General features: G+C 43.0%; 1 pseudogene; it reads left to right on the top strand.

The window, feature by feature from the left end:
- The first annotated feature begins 1,105 nt into the window (after positions 1 to 1,105).
- Positions 1,106 to 6,061, top strand: part of LOC123129431 (pre-rRNA-processing protein ESF1-like) — an 18,902-nt pseudogene continuing 13,946 nt past the window's right edge.

The following is a 6,061-nucleotide window of genomic DNA, read 5'->3' on the forward strand; positions in this document are numbered from 1 at the left end:
GAGAGTCACGATTTTGCTTCCGCGAGAGGCATGGTTGTGCTTTCACGAAAGTCACGGCCGTGCCTATAGGGAAGGGAAAAACAAAACGCGTTTTCTGTTTTTTTTCTTTCATGAGAGTCACGGTTTTGCTTCCGCGAGAGGCACGGTTGTACTTTCGCGAAAGTCACGGCCGTGCCTCTAGGAAAGGGAAACAAATACGTGTTTTTTGTTTTTTTCTTTCGCGAGAGTCACGGTTTTGCTTTCGTGAGAGGCACGGTTGTGCCTTCGCGAGAGTCACGGCCGTGCCTCTTGGAAATGAAAAAAAACGCGTTTTTTGTTTTTTTCCTTCCACGAGAGTCGTGGTTTTGCTTCCACGAGAGGTACGGTTGTGATTTCATGAGATGCGTGGGCGTGCCTCTTTCAAAAAGAGAAAAAAATCATGCTCCCGGTTCGGTTTTTTCGTCCGGTTTTTTTTCGTAAAAAAAGTTCGTCAAAATATATCAACATGGGATCTAGTTTAGAAGATCTCGATGCGAGAAATCCAATAGTAAAAACGGTTCGAGATTTGGACGCACGGTTTAAGAGATAAAACGTTTTGAATAAACAGATCTATAAAAAAGGGAAAACTTCCATATTGCGACAAGTGACGCATTGCATGTACATCACTTGTCGCGATTTAGAAAAGTGAAGTGTTCTTTGCAAAAAATATTTCTTAATTAGTGATTTCGAGACTTGTGGCTCCTGCCATGTGCAATGCCTGGGTCGCGACCTAGAGCCCACGTGCTGGTACGGCATGACCCGTTTTACTTTTCCTAATATTTTTTCATAAAGCCGGCCGTTGGCCACCTTTGGTCGCCAATCACGCAATTTATGAATTTCATGCCATTTTCTTCTTCGATATAAGCGTGTAGCGTTATCGGTGCCCTTGTCCCTCACCCGCCGCCACAACCTCTCCCGCATCCACCCCCACCGCCACTCGCCCCCGACTCGAGATCCTGCTCCTGATCGACGCTACGGTGGCAGGCTCGGTTGAGGTGAAGCATGTCGACTCGAAGACGAAGCGGGTGACGGAGGAGGGGCGGTACGAGGCGGCGCGGGCCGACCCGACGTTCCGGCCGATGCGGCGGAAGGAGGCCCTCGACTCGAAGATGAAGCGGGCGACGGAGGACGAGCGGTTCGCGGCGGCGCGGACCGACCCGAGGTTCCGGCCGATGCGGCGGAAGGAGGCCAAGGTGGCCCTCGACTCGAGGTTCATGACCCCCATGCTCACGGACCCCATGTTCGATTCTTCGGCGGCGCCGGTGGACAAGCGCAGCAGACGCCGCAAGAAGAGCGCCAGGGACAGGGAGAACCCCATGCTGCATTACTATCTCAGCCAAGATGAGGGGGACGAGAAGGACTATGAAAAGGCGGAACAGGAGGAGCTGATTTGTCAGGAGGAGGATCATGAGCGAGAGACGTGATTCACGACCATGGTTCAGCCGAACCTATGGTCTATGCCCAGTGGCGGAGGCAGGGGGGTGCTAGCAGGGGCCCCGGCCCAGGTCAACATGCAGATTTTGCCACTACATGAGGGATTATCTGCTGCTAATATTGTGTATTATGATGATTTTGCTGGCTTTGGCCCTCCCCAACATGATTTAACATCAGTTGGCCCCCCTATTAAGTTTTCCTGGCTCCGCCACTGTCTATGCCATACGATTTAACATCCTACTACATGTGGATCTATGACATACATGTCAACTATATTTTTTAATCAACCATGTATGGATCCTCATGAATAGACATACATGCAAACTGCATTTTTTAATCAATCATGCATGGATCCTCAGGAATAGTGTACAGAAATCAATGGTGTTGAGCGTAGGTTCGGCTAAACCATGGTTGCGTAAAACATTTTCGATCATGAGCAGGAAGAAGAGGATGGGCTAGAGGAAGAAGAGAGTTCCAGTAGCGATGACGAGGTAGAGGAGGACGACAATGACCAGGTGATGTTTCCCTTCCAAATCTGTCAGCTTCATTCCTAGAAAAGCACACAGATTAATATGCATTTGCTTATTTTGCAGTACTCTGTGGGCTGTGACATTGCTCATTACTTGATGGCGAGGCATCATGATGCACCTGTGATTGACAAGGAAACTCACAGGCTTGCTGTTGTGAATATGGACTGGGATCATATTAAGGTGCATGCCAGTTCAAATTTCTATTATCTTGACAAGTAATCCGTCTGCCTCAACAATTTCAGCCATGTTCAAAAGGCAGTTTTATTATTTGAGTTGCATCAGAATCGAATGTGTTTTGAGGCCAACTTGTTCCTTTTCTGTGAGGTTGATATGCATTTCTTCCGTCGTGCATTTGTGTGTTTATGGCAGACTTATATAAAACCTTTAAGGGTTGTTTAGATGGCAGTTTATTAAATACTCCCTTTGTAAAGTAATATAAGACAGTAAGGAGTTCTGAAAAAAAAAACTATGTTGTTTTGTTAGTTTGTTAGGTTGAAGTACGATGCATAGATTCATGTTGTTTACCTTAAAGATGTTTTCATTTGTCATCTTCTTGTTTTGTTGAGAACAGGTGAAATCTGTATCACTAAAATCCGCCTGTTTTTAGTTGAGATAATGCACCAAATGTAGATATTCAGCATTAAGAACAAATTCTGAAGTGCTGTCAAATTACTGGGTTCTTTGGTCCAGACATCCTCACACAATGATGTATATAGTTAAAATGTGTCCATATTTATGTATACCCAAATCAGCGCAAACATCATCATTTCTTTGTGTTGCAGGTGTGCTAATTGCCAATATCTCAGAACATCCGTGCAAACTTACCCCTAAGGATCTGTTTCGGTAAGGAATTTAAATTTGAACCCTTAGAGTGGAACTGAATCCAAAACTTCACAAAGAAATGCCCATTACTCAAACACACTTGTAATGATTGTTTTTTGCATTTGTATGTGTATTGTTTGTTTGGTTAAGTATTCAAGCACTTTCTATGATTTTTGCAGCACCCCCAACAAAATATTTTGATAATAGTCCGTATTTAACTGAACGAAATCCTGTATTTTGCTTAATTGGAGATCCAAACAATGGAACAAACCCCTTGGCATTTATAATTTGTGTTGGTCATGAAAAATTCTCTTCGGCTGCTTGGGCTCAATGATATTGTGTTCCTTTATTTTGCCCTTTCAACAGGCGGTGGACTTGTATATGGTCATGACATCCTGTATCCCGAAAGGTGGGCGAGTTGTATCAGTTTGGGTATATCCAACAGAATTTGGACTGAAGTGCATGAACATTGAGGCAACTCAAGGCCCTTCTGCTCTTATTGGCGCTGATAGTGATGGTGATGATGATGGGGAAGATGATAACAACGATGATGACGATGATGGCAAAGAAGATAGTGACCTTGACTATGAGACTGAGAACAACAAGCTCCGTACTTATGAGCTAAACAAACTCAGGTTAGCAACAAAGCATAGAGATACCTTTGTTGATTATCATCTTGTTTACTTCTATTTGTCTGGGACTTACCGAGAAGAGTTTGAATGATTTTTTTAACAATACACTCCATAATATTCTCTTGCTAATTAAAATATAAAAATGTTCAGATCCTGTGTAAATGTAACTTTTTTTTTGAAAAGGGGACATCCCCAGCCTCTGCATCAGAATGATGCATACGGCCACCTTTATTAGCAAATAAAAACAGGTTCAACAATAGTCTCAAAGTCTCAAACAAAAGCTGCTCACAAAGAGCTAAGAAACCAAAATAAAAGCCACAACTGGCTGGCAAAAGAGAGATAAGAAAACTAATAGTCTATCCTATTACATGACCGCCATCCAAACCGGCTGAAAATATCCCGTGCTATCATCTTCCGTCGGATAGATCCAGTAACCAAACGCTCCCTGGCCTCCGTCGGAGTGAGTAACGACCACATACAGATCCACGCAGTGGCTCGGAAGATAACCTACAAAAAGTAAGTGTTTGTTGTTTTGTTAAAGACCAAAACATTTCTGCAATTCCAGATAGCCCATAATAAAGCACATACTCCTACACGAATGTGTCTTGCTGTTTAGGACTCAATCCCATCCAACCACGTCCCAAATAACGTGCTAATACTATTCGGTGGAGTAATATTGAAGGCAATGTTAACTGATTGCCAAAGAATCTTTGCCAAAGGACAATCGAGAAAGAGGTGTTTGACTGTTTCATCCGTATCACAAAAGCTACATCGAGAGGATCCACTCCAGTTGTGTAAATGTAACTATGGCGGCTTCTCCTTCACATGTTTGGGATTGTGCGCATATGTCTATGGCCTTGTCTATCCATCATTGATATTTACCATATGAAAATGTTGCTACTTGCCAAGGGTCTTTGTTCTCCTCTCTGATGATTATATTGATCTTGCTGCAGGTACTACTATGCAGTTGTGGTGTGTGATTCCGTTGCAACTGCAGATCACCTATACACAACTCTTGATGGTACCGAGTTCTTGAAAACGGCAAATGTGTTCCATTTGCAATTTCTTGATGACTCTAGGGAGTTCAAATATCCTGCTCGTGATGTAGCTACAGAGGTATATTACTTGAATAGATCGTATATGCATCTATATTTTTTTCTGAACAAGGGAAGGGTCCCAAATGAAGGACCCAGAAACTGCATTAAAACTGGTCGGTGGGATTATACCCTAAATTACACAGAGGACCTCGTAATAAAGAACTAAAAAAACACATCACCTCTTGTTTTACAAAAAGGAACCTACAACAAATCAGAAAAATCACGATTTGTCCTTCTCCACCGAGATTTCGTTGAAGCTTCAGAGCACGGACACCTGCACCTTTGCCGGGGACATAATAACCAAATAAAGGACATTGGCCATCTCCTGGTCCATGCCGCTTCAACACTTGATCACCAGAGGGCAATCGACTCTGCATGAGTCCACTGAGCTTATTGGCAAAAGCTTTTGCCCGATCCCGTCCCCTCCGTCATTCTGCCTTTCAGTCGTAGTACTAAAAGAGGTCTTTTCAGTTGGTAACTTGTTTGACTTGGTGCAGGCACCTCTGAGTTACAAGGCGCCTGATTTTGAGACTCCTGCTTTGCAGCGTACCAAAGTTAAGTCCACCTGGGATGATGATGAACCAGAGCGTAAGATCTTGATGCAAAAGTTCAAACACGAGGTCAGCTCTAGTATTTTAATTAAATTATTTTATTTGCTAACGTAAAACTAAAAACTTAGTTTCTCTTTGAATGTATAAATGTCAAGGGACGAAAACCCTGTGTCAACTGTCAAGACTCAAGATAGGCTTTCAGCACTAGTGAATAATAAAGGAATAAGTACAATATCATCCAAAACTCTTTTATTTTTTTCATATCTTGTTTGAACAACTGTGAGTTTCTTACAAAATCATATAACTTGATAATGATGGCAGGCATGTTTCTACTCGTTTGTCTCATGAAAAGTTTCCATCTGTTGGTTATTGTTTCTTGTCCTCTACTTTGTTTATCCAACTTCGACGTCTTGTATTCTTTCTGTTGCAGTTTGATGGCTATGGTAAATATATAGCAAGTGGTGGCAGTGCATCAGAAGATGATGTAGATGATTCCAATGACGAGTCTCTGCCAAATGGTGTAGCGAAAAGTAAGTTAACAAATGAGGAAAGGTTGGCTCGTTTACTACAACAAGGAAATAAATCTGAAGAGGAACGAACAGATGACGAGGACATGGAGATAACATTCAACATGGGGCTCGAGGACCTGAGCAAACGTATCCTTGAGAGAAAGAGCATTGAGACAAAGACTGTCTGGGAGATGCACCAAGAAAAATTGAAGGAGAAGTGGAAGGCTAGAAAGAGGTGGTCAAAGGATGACGATGGCTATAGTGACCAATATAGCGCTGATGATTTCCTTGATGGTGAAAAGTCGGACGAAGAAGTTAAGCCCATGAAGAAACCGAAGGTGAAGGCCAAAGAGAAAGCAAAGGACAAGTCTCGAGAGGAACATTATGAGCCAGAAGCAACTAAAGAAGAGTTGGAGCTCTTGGTTGCTGCTGGCCAGGATGCAGCCAATGGTGCAAAGGGTTATAACA

This window comes from Triticum aestivum, chromosome 6A (genome assembly GCF_018294505.1).
Source record: "Triticum aestivum cultivar Chinese Spring chromosome 6A, IWGSC CS RefSeq v2.1, whole genome shotgun sequence".
Classification (NCBI taxonomy): domain Eukaryota; kingdom Viridiplantae; phylum Streptophyta; class Magnoliopsida; order Poales; family Poaceae; genus Triticum; species Triticum aestivum.